We start from the raw sequence: 13676 nt of genomic DNA on the forward strand, positions 1-13676 counted from the left end.
ACAAAAAATGTTTATGTTTACCCAAGTGTTTTTGTACAAGTTCAAGGGCATCTTGGGTTTTGTGAACAAAATTTGTTTATTTGGAGCAAGGTTTTGTGTTGAAGCTTTGTAGGTGAAGCTTTGGTGTTGAAGCTTTGATGGTGAAGCTTTGATGGTGAAGCTTTGTAGATGAAGCTTTGTAGATGAAGCTTTCGAGGTGAAGCTTTGATGGTGAAGCTTTGATGGTGAAAGTATGTAGAGGGAGCTTTCTAGGTGAAGCTTTTTTAGGTGAAGCTTTGTAGGTGAAGCTTTTTTAAGTGAAGCTTTTCGGGTGAAGTTTTTTTTTGGGTGAAGCTTTGTGGGTGAAGCTTTTTAGGTGAAGCTTTGTGGGTGAAGCTTTGGAGGTGAAGCTTTTTGGGTGAAGCTTTTTGGGTGAAGCTTTTTAGGTGAAGCTTTGTGGGTGAAGCTTTGGAGGTGAAGCTTTTCGGGTGAAGCTTTTTGGATGAAGCTGTTTTTTTTTTTTTTTTTTTTTTTTTTTTTTGGCGCTTGACACGGTCTTCATTTGCTTGTTTTGTAGTGACTGTGGAAGACGGATTGCTTTCTGATTGAGAAGGGTTCCGGCATCGCTTGCTATGAATGTAAAAGAGTGAGGGCTGAGTTGGCTAAATTACCTCTTTATTGAATTCATTGCCAAATGGCCTTCATTACATAGGATGCCGAACGGCTATAGCTCAACACTTGTACATCGTGAGTCTATTTGTAGTAGTACTTCAAGTGATCAGCGTTCCATGGATGGCCAAGGGTCTTGCCATCGGAGCTTCTAAGTGTGTAAGAGCCAGGGCGACTGATGCCAATGACTTCATACGGTCCATCCCAGTTTGGACTAAGTGTGCCTTCACTCGGGACTCTGTCGCAGATTAATCTTTTCTTTAAGACCCAGTCTCCTATTTTGAAAGAGCGAGGCTTGACCCTAGAGTCATAATAGTTGGAGATGCGCTGCTTGTAGGCGACATTCCTCAAGTGAGCTTGGTTTCTGTGTTCCTCGACTAAATCCAAGTTGAGGGTGAGTTGTTTGTCATTTTCACTTTGAATGTAGTTCTGGACTCGGAATGTTGCTTGCTCGAGCTCAACAGGGACAACCGCCTCTGTGCCAAAGGCAAGTGAGAATGGAGTTTCTCCTGTTGAAGTCCGATATGAAGTGCGATATGACCAAAGAACTTGGGGTACAAATTCTGGCCAACAGCCTTTAGCTTTGTCCAAGCTGGTTTTCAAAGTGCGCTTGATTATTTTGTTGATGGCCTCAACTTGTCCATTAGACTGGGGATGAGCTGGAGAGGCAAAGCATAAGTTGATGTTGAACTTAGAGCAGAACAACCTGAACTTCTTGTTGTCGAACTGTCGCCCATTGTCAGTGACTATCGCATTGGGAATGCCGAATCTACAAAGGATGTTCTTCCACACGAAGTCTTCTATCTTTGCCTCAGTAATGGTTGCCAAGGGTTCTACTTCGGCCCACTTTGTGAAGTAGTCCACTGCAACGACTGCGTAACAGACTTTGCCCTTCCCTGCCGGCATTGGGCCGATCAAATCAAGTCCCCACTGGGCGAAGGGCCAAGGGCTGATCATAGGAGTAAGAGGCTCTGGAGGGGAATGAGGAATAGCCGCATATCGTTGACATTTGTCACATGAGCGGGATACTTTGATGGCATCCTGGTGGAGTGTTGGCCAGTAATATCCTTGGCGAAAAGTCTTGTGTGCTAGGGACCGAGATCCAGCATGATCTCCACAGACTCCCTCATGTATTTCCGGAAGGACGATTTCCGCCTCGGCAGGCGTAAGACACCTTAAGTATGGCAGGCTAAAACCTCGCTTATAGAGTTGATCATTGATGATCAGGTAGCGGGTAGACTTGTATCGAATTTGCTTAGCCTGGACTTTATCATTTGGGAGGGTGCCATGAGCAAGGAAATTATAGATCGGGGTGATCCAACTATCCCCCTGTTGTAAGTTGCATACTTCTGCGGCCATGGTGCTTGGTGTTGCCAACAGTTCGACATGAATTTTTCTTCCAATCTTGTCTTCCACAGCCGAGGCGAGGCGAGCCAGGGCGTCTGCATGACTGTTTGCCGCTCGAGGAACTTGGGTGATCTGGTAATGGAAGTGCTTGAGCAAAAGTTGTGTTTGCGCAAGATATGTTGCCATGGAGCTGTCCTTAGCATCAAAGTTGTTGGTAACCTGGTTGACCACCAATTGGGAGTCACTGAAAATATCAATTTTTTTAACCCCGAGGTGTTTGGCCAAACGTAATCCTGCTAGAAGGGCTTCATACTCGGCCTCATTGTTTGATGCCTTGAATTTGAAACGAAGAGCATACTCCATTGCTACTTTGTCGGGTGTAGTCAAGACTAGTCCCGCTCCACAGCCCTGTTGGTTGGATGAGCCATCAACATACAGACTCCATGCTGGGGTTGTTGGTTCTATCTTCTGAGCTTCCGGGGGTAATGAAGCCACTGCTTCAGGTGTAGAAGCAATGTCAACCGGATATGTGAAGTCGGCAATGAAGTCTGCCACTGCTTGGCCATTTTCAGCTGGCTTTGGTTGGTAGGAGATGTCAAACTCACCCAACGCTATTGCCCATTTGATCATTCGCCCTGAAGTGTCAGGACTTTGGAGTATCTGTCGAAGAGGATAATTGGTAAGCACGATGATGGAGTGCGCTTGGAAGTAAGGGCGGAGTTTTCGAGCAGACATGACCAATGCCAGAGCCAATTTCTCAATGTTAGAGTACCGTGTCTCCGCATCTTGTAAGGCTTTGCTAGCGTAGTAGACAGGTCGCTCAATATTCCCATCCTTTCGAATGAGAACGGAACTTACGGCTGAAGCTGATACCGATAGGTAGATAATGAGAATGTCTCCTACCTCGGGCTTGGAGAGTAGAGGGGCTTTACTCATGTACTCCTTGAGGTTTTTGAATGCCTCGGCACATTCATCAGTCCATGTAATGTACTTCCTACTTCCCTTAAGTGCTTTAAAAAAGGGAGCACATTTGTCTGTGGCCTTAGAAATGAACCTGGTTAAGGCTGCCACCTTGCCAGTAAGGCTCTGGATGTCCTTTGAAGTTACCGGTTCCTTCATGTCCAGGATTGCTTTGATCTTCTCGGGATTAGCTTCAATGCCTCGTTGGCTAATCATGAAACCTAAGAATTTGCCAGAGCCTACGCCGAAGGCACATTTGTTGGGGTTTAACCTCATTCGATACCTCTTCAAAATAGTGAAAGTTTCAGATAGGTTGGTGATGTGTTGGTCAGCATGTTTGCTCTTGACTAACATATCATCAACGTAAACTTCCATGCTCTTCCCAATCTGCTCGGCGAACATTGAGTTGACTAGTCTCTGATAAGTCGCTCCTGCATTCTTTAGGCCGAAAGGCATGACTTTATAGCAGTATAGTCCTCTGTCGGTAGTGAAGGCTGTGTGTTCTTGATCCGAAGGGTTCATGAGGATTTGGTTGTATCCTGAGTAAGCATCCATGAAGCTCAAGAGTTCACACCCGGCCGTATAGTCTATAAGTCTGTCAATAAGAGGAAGAGGGAAGCTATCTTTCGGACACCCTTTGTTTAGGTCGGTGTAGTCAACACACATTCTCCACAAGACCTTTTGAAGCAAAAGACTTTCTTTGGTCGGATTTTTCTTAACAAGGACCATATTTGCTACCCATGTCGGGTAATTGACTTCGTGGACAAAGCCTATGCCTTTGAGTTTTTCAACTTCTGCTTTCATTGCCTCGTATCGTTCAGCGTCATAAGATCTTCGCTTCTGTCTCACCGGCTTGATCTTGGGGTCAATACTCAAACGATGACAGATGACATCGGGAGAGATGCCTGGCATGTCCTCGTATGACCAGGCGAAGACTTCAGTGTTCTCTTTCAAAAAAGATATCAATGCTAACCGAAGGGGTGGTGACAATGTGGTGCCAATCTTCACCATGCGATCTGGATAATCTCTTGAGATAGGTACCTTCTCCAGCTCTTCAGCAGGTTGGGCTTGCTGGGTGAAAGAGTCATCTCGAGGATCATCGGGTTGATTGTTGCTATCAGGAAGATCCAAGTTCGCTTCATCTAGGCTGGTCTTTGTGACTTGGTCATGTACAGACAGGGTTTCCTTGGGTCCGGACAAGTGTTGTTGCTTAACTGAAGTGTTGTAACATGATCGTGCACTAAGCTGATCTCCTCTGATGTAGCCGTTGCCATGGGGGGTTGGAAATTTCATCAACAGCATATGCGTGGATACCATAGCCTTGAGATCATTGATGCCTGTGCGCCCAAAGATGACATTGTATGCCGTGGGGCAGTCAACCACTAGGAAGTTAGTGGTAATGGTAGCCGTGTAAGGGCCTGTACCAATAGTAAAGGGTAAATGTATGCTCCCTAAGGGTTGCACGATATCACCGGAGAAGCTTATCAGAGGAGAAATCGAGCGATCGAGCAAGTGTTCAGCTACACTGAGTGCCCTGAAAGCTTCGGCAAACATGATATTGACCGAAGCCCCTGTGTCTACGAGGATTCGTCGAACATCAAAGTTGGCTATGTGAGCCTCCACGATCAATGGGTCGTTATGAGGGTAGATGAGGCCTCTTTCTTCCTCAGGGTAGAAACATATCGGATCCCAGTTAGGTTTTTGATACTTCCCTCCCCTGATGTCTTCCACGTGAAACACTTGGTGACCAGGCCTCAGACTTCGTTCACTGTTTTTCATGGCCCTATTGGAAGATTCAGATATGGGTGTGCCGCCGCTTATGGAATATATGACATTCACCTGGCGTTGGTTACGGTTATCCCTTTGAGGGTGAAGAAGGAATTGATCAATTTTTCCTTCTCGTGCCAAAGCTTCAATACGATCACGGAGGATGATACATTTCTCGCTATCATGGCCGTTATGCTCATGGTAGCAACAAAACATGCCCGCGTTATTCGGGGGCGTGTAATCTGGGTGCCTCGGCTTTGGCTTTGGTATCAGGTGAGCTATGCTGGGGTAAATGGCCGCGCATGTGGCATTCAAGGGCGTGTATGTCTCATACCTTGGGGTAGGGGGTATCTTGACGCGGGTTTGACCCACTGCATTGACTGCCTGGGGGCGAGCGTTATTGTGGCGATACCCTTGGTTATCGGGATAGTGTCCCTTACTCTTTTTACTGAAAGGAGAGTGGTGAGGATGGAAATCCTTCCTCTTGCCTTGAAATTGATATGTCTGTTGATTCGGTGAAGCATTATGCAAGGCATGGGGATGTGCCACTGCTGTTTGGAAAGTCGAGGTCTTCTCATTTAGGTGAGTCTGGCTTCCACCTCCCACTTGTTGATAAATGATGGTTGTAGGGGGTTTCTCCTGATATGTCTTTGCCTCGGCGGAGGCATGGTTATAAGCCTGCGCCATCACCTCAGAGTAAGTCTTCCAAGTATTGGCATTGATCATGTATTTAAAGAAACAATCACGTAGGCCTGCCGTGAAGGCTTTGAGGGCAGTCTTGTCGTCTGCCTCGGCACACCGGGAGTATTCATGGCTGAAGCGGCCAGCATACATACGTAATGACTCGTCTGGCTTCTGGCGGATAGTGTACAAGTCATCTGCAGAGTGCAAGCGATCGGTTTGGAAAATGTGTTGGGAAACAAATAGTTTCCTCAATTCCTCAAATGAGTCTACCGTCTCAGGTGTAAGACGACAATACCAATTTAGAGCTCCACTAGAGAGGGTGGAGGGGAAGAGAAGACATCGTTCTTCGTCGGTGTGCATCCGGTATGCCATGGTGGACTCAAAGAGGTTAAGGTGCTCAATCGGGTCCTCTTTTCCAGTATAAAGTTGCAAGCCAAGCTTTTGCTTTGTCTTTGCTTGAAGGGGGGTGTTGAGGATCCTCCTTGTAAGAGGGCCAGGCCTGGGTTGGTTCCAGTCAGGTATTTCAGCCTGACGTTCAGCCTTCAACTTGTTTACTTCCTCAAAAAGTTGTAGGACAAGGGGGTCCTGAGCGGAGTTATGTGTCACTGGAGCTTTCTTTCGTAAATCTCCATCTCCTATTGGAATTAGGAAGGTTTGATCAAGGGCATGTGATTTTTCCCTAGACTCGCTGTACTGGCTTCCAGGGTATGTCTGTCGGAACACCTCTGAGTCCCCTGTACCCTCATGTCTCTCTAGGACTTGTTGCCCCTTCCCCAAATTGGTGGCCGGCTTGGGCCGTGGCAGGGGACCGAGTCTCTCAGAAATCCTTGGGTCATTAATCTTTGAGCTTATATGGATGGAATTCTCTCGACGTTGCTTCAGGAAATCCCGACAATCGCGAAAGACGGCTTTCGATCCTTCTGCCCCTTCAGCAAAGAGGTGTCTCCCTCCACTTCTCATGGTTCGGGTCGAAGCAACTGGGTTAAGAGAAGCCTCATGTTGATTATCAAGTCGAGGGGTAATCTGTTCCCTATCAGGGATATCTATGTCGAATGCATGTGACCCTCCATGTTGGAGGGCACCCAGTTGATGGTTGACTTCCACGGGGGCAACAAGCTCGCGTGTCTGAGCTTGCCTAGCTTCGTGGAGTGTCTCGAAGAGCTTCTCATATTGCTCCTGGAGGACCTCATTCCTCATTGCTATCTTGTTGTTCTGAGCTTCCAACTCATCGACTTTAGCTTGAAGAAGAACTCGTTTTCCTTCCTTCTTTCGTTGTTTCGCACTATGTGCAAGGGGGGTGTCATTCTGTGTGCTGTGGCTTCCTTCGCTTCCCATGTTGAAGAGGGATGCCTGATCAAAAGAAAGTGTACGAATGATAGAAACCAGCTTGACACAGCTGAAGAGAGTAGGAATAAGTGTCGTTTCCCACAGACGGCGCCAAATGTTGATGCACAAAATCAGCGAAGACTTTGGTACAACAGAAAGTGTCAGGTTTTGTGACCTTCGCTTGGTTGCTTCGGTCACTAGTGAGGATAAGTACGTAAATGAATAGAGATAGCGAAGCAAACACAGGATGTACGTGGTTCACCCAGATTGGCTACGTCCACGGAGTAGAGGAGTTCTTATTAGTAGTGAAAGGCTTACACAAGTACAAAGGATCAAGCTCTCAATTTAGTGAGTTCTTGTGAATGATTTAACACAAATGGCATTAGGCAATATTGTGGGGGGATGACCCCTATTTATAGAAAAACTTGTAGCTTTGTCACATTGACATGTGTCATGTTATGATTGGTTCTTGATGTCGACACGTGCTGCGCTCTGATTGCCTTCTAATCTTGACACGTGTCGAGTAGTGATTGGCCTCCTGGTCGGAGGGGAACTCTTCTGGGTCCTTGACAGTATAGCGTTGGCCGGTGCTCGGTAGTTTCGGGATTGGTCAAGTATGGTACAAACAACACTGAAAATTGTTGCATGCCTCACTGCTTTGAAATCCAACCTGACAGCACATACACACCGCCTGAGCCACCGCCACCGCATTCGTCGACTGCACTTTCCCAAAAAACTGATGATTATTATTACTATTAAAATGAGCTATGATCCGCTACAGTCTTGATTCGGTCGAGTTCCCAAACGATGCCCGAGTTGGCTCGGATTGAAACGGCTTTAGCCCAATTGAAAGATCCAAGTTGAGATCAGAACACTTGTACTTGTTATGTTGTTTTTTGGTCTTCTTCGGTTGTGGTGCCGCTGGACGATTCCGATAGGGTAGAGGTCTTGGGAGAGAGAGATGGTAGCCTTGAGGGTGACGTATGCCTTCTTGTAATCGGGTTTTACGATGAGAAGACCACCACGCTTCTTCGTCTTGCCTCCATGTTGAGGGTGTGGACCTTGTCGACCTGGAATCCGTAGAGGGACTCCATGACGTGCTTGATTTCGATCTTGGAGGCCGATGAGAAGGTTTTGAGAGCAATTTCTATAATGCTGGTGAAGTTGTTGGGCATCAGAAGCTTGATGGGTAGTTTTGCGAAGTGGACTACCCTCATTCCCAATCTGTTTCTCATAGTGAATGATTTTCTCGGCTTTTCTGTGAATTTGGTACGACTGGTACTGGAGTAGCTCTGCGTGCAGCTTTGGGTGTGGGAGAGAGAGCTGGAGAGTTTAAGGTCTGCGGTTTTCTGGAGAAGTTTTGGGTTCTTGGTTTCTGCAGATTCACGATGCAGGTTGTGAAGTTTTCACGATGGTGATGATGGAAAAATAAAAGAAAACCGACATAGTTTTCACGATGCAGATGACAAGACTGCCCTCAAAGCCTTCACGGCAGGCCTACGTGATTGTTTCTTTAAATACATGATCAATGCCAATACTTGGAAGACTTACTCTGAGGTGATGGCGCAGGCTTATAACCATGCCTCCGCCGAGGCAAAGACATATCAGGAGAAACCCCCTACAACCATCCTTTATCAACAAGTGGGAGGTGGAAGCCAGACTCACCTAAATGAGAAGACCTCGACTTCCCAAACAGCAGTGGCACCTCCCCATGCCTTGCATAATGCTTCACCGAATCAACAGACATATCAATTTCAAGGCAAGAGGAAGGATTTCCATCCTCACCACTCTCCTTTCAGTAAAAAGAGTAAGGGACACTATCCCGATAACCAAGGGTATCGCCACAATAACGCTCGCCCCCAGGCAGTCAATGCAGTGGGTCAAACCCGCGTCAAGATACCCCCTACCCCAAGGTATGAGACATACACGCCCTTGAATGCCACATGCGCGGCCATTTACCCCAGCATAGCTCACCTGATACCAAAACCAAAGCCGAGGCACCCAGATTACACGCCCCCGAATAACGCGGGCACGTTTTGTTGCTACCATGAGCATAACGGCCATGATAGCGAGAAATGTATCATCCTCCGTGATCGTATTGAAGCTTTGGCACGAGAAGGAAAAATTGATCAATTCCTTCTTCACCCTCAAAGGGATAACCGTAACCAACGCCAGGTGAATGTCATATATTCCATAAGCGGCGGCACACCCATATCTGAATCTTCCAATAGGGCCATGAAAAACAGTGAACGAAGTCTGAGGCCTGGTCACCAAGTGTTTCACGTGGAAGACATCAGGGGAGGGGAAGTATCAAAAACCTAACTGGGATCCGATATGTTTCTACCCTGAGGAAGAAAGAGGCATCATCTACCCTCATAACGACCCATTGATCGTGGAGGCTCACATAGCCAACTTTGATGTTCGACGAATCCTCGTAGACACAGGGGCTTCGGTCAATATCATGTTTGCCGAAGCTTTCAGGGCGCTCAGTGTAGCTGAACACTTGCTCGATCGCTCGATTTCTCCTCTGATAAGCTTCTCCGGTGATATCGTGCAACCCTTAGGGAGCATACATTTACCCTTTACTATTGGTACAGGCCCTTACACGGCTACCATTACCACTAACTTCCTAGTGGTTGACTGCCCAACGGCATACAATGTCATCTTTGGGCGCACAGGCATCAATGATCTCAAGGCTATGGTATCCACGCATATGCTGTTGATGAAATTTCCAACCCCCCATGGCAACGGCTACATCAGAGGAGATCAGCTTAGTGCACGATCATGTTACCACACTTCAGTTAAGCAACAACACTTGCCCGGACCCAAGGAAACCCTGTCTGTACATGACCAAGTCACAAAGACCAGCTTAGATGAAGCGAACTTGGATCTTCCTGATAGCAACAATCAACCCGATGATCCTCGAGATGACTCTTTCACCCAGCAAGCCCAACCTGCTGAAGAGTTGGAGAAGGTACCTATCTCAAGAGATTATCCAGATCGCATGGTGAAGATTGGCACCACATTGTCACCACCCCTTCGGTTAGCATTGATATCTTTTTTGAAAGAGAACACTGAAGTCTTCGCCTGGTCATACGAGGACATGCCAGGCATCTCTCCCGATGTCATCTGTCATCGTTTGAGTATTGACCCCAAGATCAAGCCGGTGAGACAGAAGCGAAGATCTTATGACGCTGAACGATACGAGGCAATGAAAGCAGAAGTTGAAAAACTCAAAGGCATAGGCTTTGTCCGCGAAGTCAATTACCCGACATGGGTAGCAAATGTGGTCCTTGTTAAGAAAAATCCGACCAAAGAAAGTCTTTTGCTTCAAAAGGTCTTGTGGAGAATGTGTGTTGACTACACCGACCTAAACAAAGGGTGTCCGAAAGATAGCTTCCCTCTTCCTCTTATTGACAGACTTATAGACTCTACGGCCGGGTGTGAACTCCTGAGCTTCATGGATGCTTACTCAGGATACAACCAAATCCTCATGAACCCTTCGGATCAAGAACACACAGCCTTCACTACCGACAGAGGACTATACTGCTATAAAGTCATGCCTTTCGGCCTAAAGAATGCAGGAGCGACTTATCAGAGACTAGTCAACTCAATGTTCGCCGAGCAGATTGGGAAGAGCATGGAAGTTTACGTTGATGATATGTTAGTCAAGAGCAAACACGCTGACCAACACATCACCAACCTATCTGAAACTTTCACTATTTTGAAGAGGTATCAAATGAGGTTAAACCCCAACAAATGTGCCTTCGGCGTAGGCTCTGGCAAATTCTTAGGTTTCATGATTAGCCAACGAGGCATTGAAGCTAATCCCGAGAAGATCAAAGCAATCCTGGACATGAAGGAACCGGTAACTTCAAAGGACATCCAGAGCCTTACTGGCAAGGTGGCAGCCTTAACCAGGTTCATTTCTAAGGCCACAGACAAATGTGCTCCCTTTTTTAAAGCACTTAAGGGAAGTAGGAAGTACATTACATGGACTGATGAATGTGCCGAGGCATTCAAAAACCTCAAGGAGTACATGAGTAAAGCCCCTCTACTCTCCAAGCCCGAGGTAGGAGACATTCTCATTATCTACCTATCGGTATCAGCTTCAGCCGTAAGTTCCGTTCTCATTCGAAATGATGGGAATATTGAGCGACCTGTCTACTACGCTAGCAAAGCCCTACAAGATGCGGAGACACGATACTCCAACATTGAGAAATTAGCTCTAGCATTGGTCATGTCTGCTCGGAAACTTCGCCCTTATTTCCAAGCACACGCCATCATCGTGCTTACCAATCACCCTCTTCGACAGATACTCCAGAGTCCTGACACGTCTGGGCGAATGATCAAATGGGCGATAGCATTGGGTGAGTTTGACATCTCCTACCAACCAAAACCAGCCGAAAAAGGTCAAGCAGTAGCAGATTTCATTGCCGACTTCACATATCCGGTTGACATTGCTTCTACACCTGAAGCAGTGGCTTCATTACCCCCGGAAGCTCAGAAGGTAGAATCAACGACCTCAGCATGGAGTCTGTATGTTGATGGCTCATCCAACCAACAGGGTTGTGGAGCGGGACTAGTCTTGACTACGCCCGACAAAGTAGCAATGGAGTATGCTCTTCGTTTCAAATTCAAGGCATCAAACAATGAGGCCGAGTATGAAGCCCTTCTAGCAGGATTACGTTTGGCCAAACACCTCGGGGTTAAACAAATTGATATTTTCAGTGACTCCCAATTAGTGGTCAACCAGGTTACCAACAACTTTGATGCTAAGGACAGCTCCATGGCAGCATATCTTGCGCAAACACAACTTTTGCTCAAGCACTTCCACTACCAGATCACCCAAGTTCCTCGAGCGGCAAACAGTCATGCAGACGCCCTGGCTCGCCTCGCCTCAGCTGTGGAAGACAAGATTGGAAGAAAAATTCATGTCGAACTGTTGGCAACACCAAGCACCATGGCCGCAGAAGTATGCAACTTACAACAGGGGGATAGTTGGATCACCCCGATCTATAATTTCCTTGCTCATGGCACCCTCCCAAATGATAAAGTCCAGGCTAAGCAAATTCGATACAAGTCTACCCGCTACCTGATCATCAATGATCAACTCTATAAGCGAGGTTTTAGCCTGCCATACTTAAGGTGTCTTACGCCTGCCGAGGCGGAAATCGTCCTTCCGGAAATACATGAGGGAGTCTGTGGAGATCATGCTGGATCTCGGTCCCTAGCACACAAGACTTTTCGCCAAGGATATTACTGGCCAACACTCCACCAGGATGCCATCAAAGTATCCCGCTCATGTGACAAATGTCAACGATATGCAACTATTCCTCATTCCCCTCCAGATCCTCTTACTCCTATGATCAGCCCTTGGCCCTTCGCCCAGTGGGGACTTGATTTGATCGGCCCAATGCCGGCAGGGAAGGGCAAAGTCTGTTACGCAGTCGTTGCAGTGGACTACTTCACAAAGTGGGCCGAAGTAGAACCCTTGGCAACCATTACTGAGGCAAAGATAGAAGACTTCGTGTGGAAGAACATCCTTTGTAGATTCGGCATTCCCAATGCGATAGTCACTGACAATGGGCGACAGTTTGACAACAAGAAGTTCAGGTTGTTCTGCTCTAAGTTCAACATCAGCTTATGCTTTGCCTCTCCAGCTCATCCCCAGTCTAATGGACAAGTTGAGGCCATCAACAAAATAATCAAGCGCACTTTGAAAACCAGCTTGGACAAAGCTAAAGGCTGTTGGCCAGAATTTGTACCCCAAGTTCTTTGGTCATATCGCACTTCATATCGGACTTCAACAGGAGAAACTCCATTCTCACTTGCCTTTGGCACAGAGGCGGTTGTCCCTGTTGAGCTCGAGCAAGCAACATTCCGAGTCCAGAACTACATTCAAAGTGAAAATGACAAACAACTCACCCTCAACTTGGATTTAGTCGAGGAACACAGAAACCAAGCTCACTTGAGGAATGTCGCCTACAAGCAGCGCATCTCCAACTATTATGACTCTAGGGTCAAGCTTCGTTCTTTCAAAATAGGAGACTGGGTCTTAAAGAAAAGATTACTCTGCGACAGAGTCCCGAGTGAAGACACACTTAGTCCAAACTGGGATGGACCGTATGAAGTCATTGGCATCAGTCGCCCTGGCTCTTACACACTTAGAAGCTCCGATGGCAAGACCCTTGGCCATCCATGGAACGCTGATCACTTGAAGTACTACTACAAATAGACTCACGATGTACAAGTGTTGAGCTATAGCCGTTCGGCATCCTATGTAATGAAGGCCATTTGGCAATGAATTCAATAAAGAGGTAATTTAGCCAACTCAGCCCTCACTCTTTTACATTCCTAGCAAGGGAACACTCAAGTGTTGAAACCTCAAAGCAGATATATCCAACACGAAGCAAAATCTAAGTATGTGTCGACAAGACTATACAAAGAAAGGAACAACCAAACAATGACTTATATCCAAACAATAGATCTATTCATACATAGCCAAACATGCATTAATAATAGTGCAAACACTCATAAACACCTAAAATCCAAAACTCTCAAGCTTATAACATGGGCACATGTTATACACACATCAGACTACTACATCCAGAATACATGCAGATAGTAAAGACACTGCTATTCATTCTCATCTGAAGCCGAACCCCTGGCAGTATCACTCCGCGTCCTACCATCATCCTCTGCATCCCCAAGATCCTCTTCACCATGCTGAGTCTGTGCATCAACACTACCTTCATTATCAGACTCATCTTCGCTGCTAGGATCAACAGCAAGGACAAATGTCTCGCCCTTTCGATGATGCTCATCTATATCTTCGTGGTATTTTCGAAGAATGCTCCCATCATCATAACGATCAAGGACGGCCATCCATTTCCTTTTTTCAAAGCGAGCTTCTTGAGCACAGTAGGGTTTAATAGCAAGAT

Source organism: Malus domestica, chromosome 06 (genome assembly GCF_042453785.1).
Source record: "Malus domestica chromosome 06, GDT2T_hap1".
NCBI lineage: Eukaryota > Viridiplantae > Streptophyta > Magnoliopsida > Rosales > Rosaceae > Malus > Malus domestica.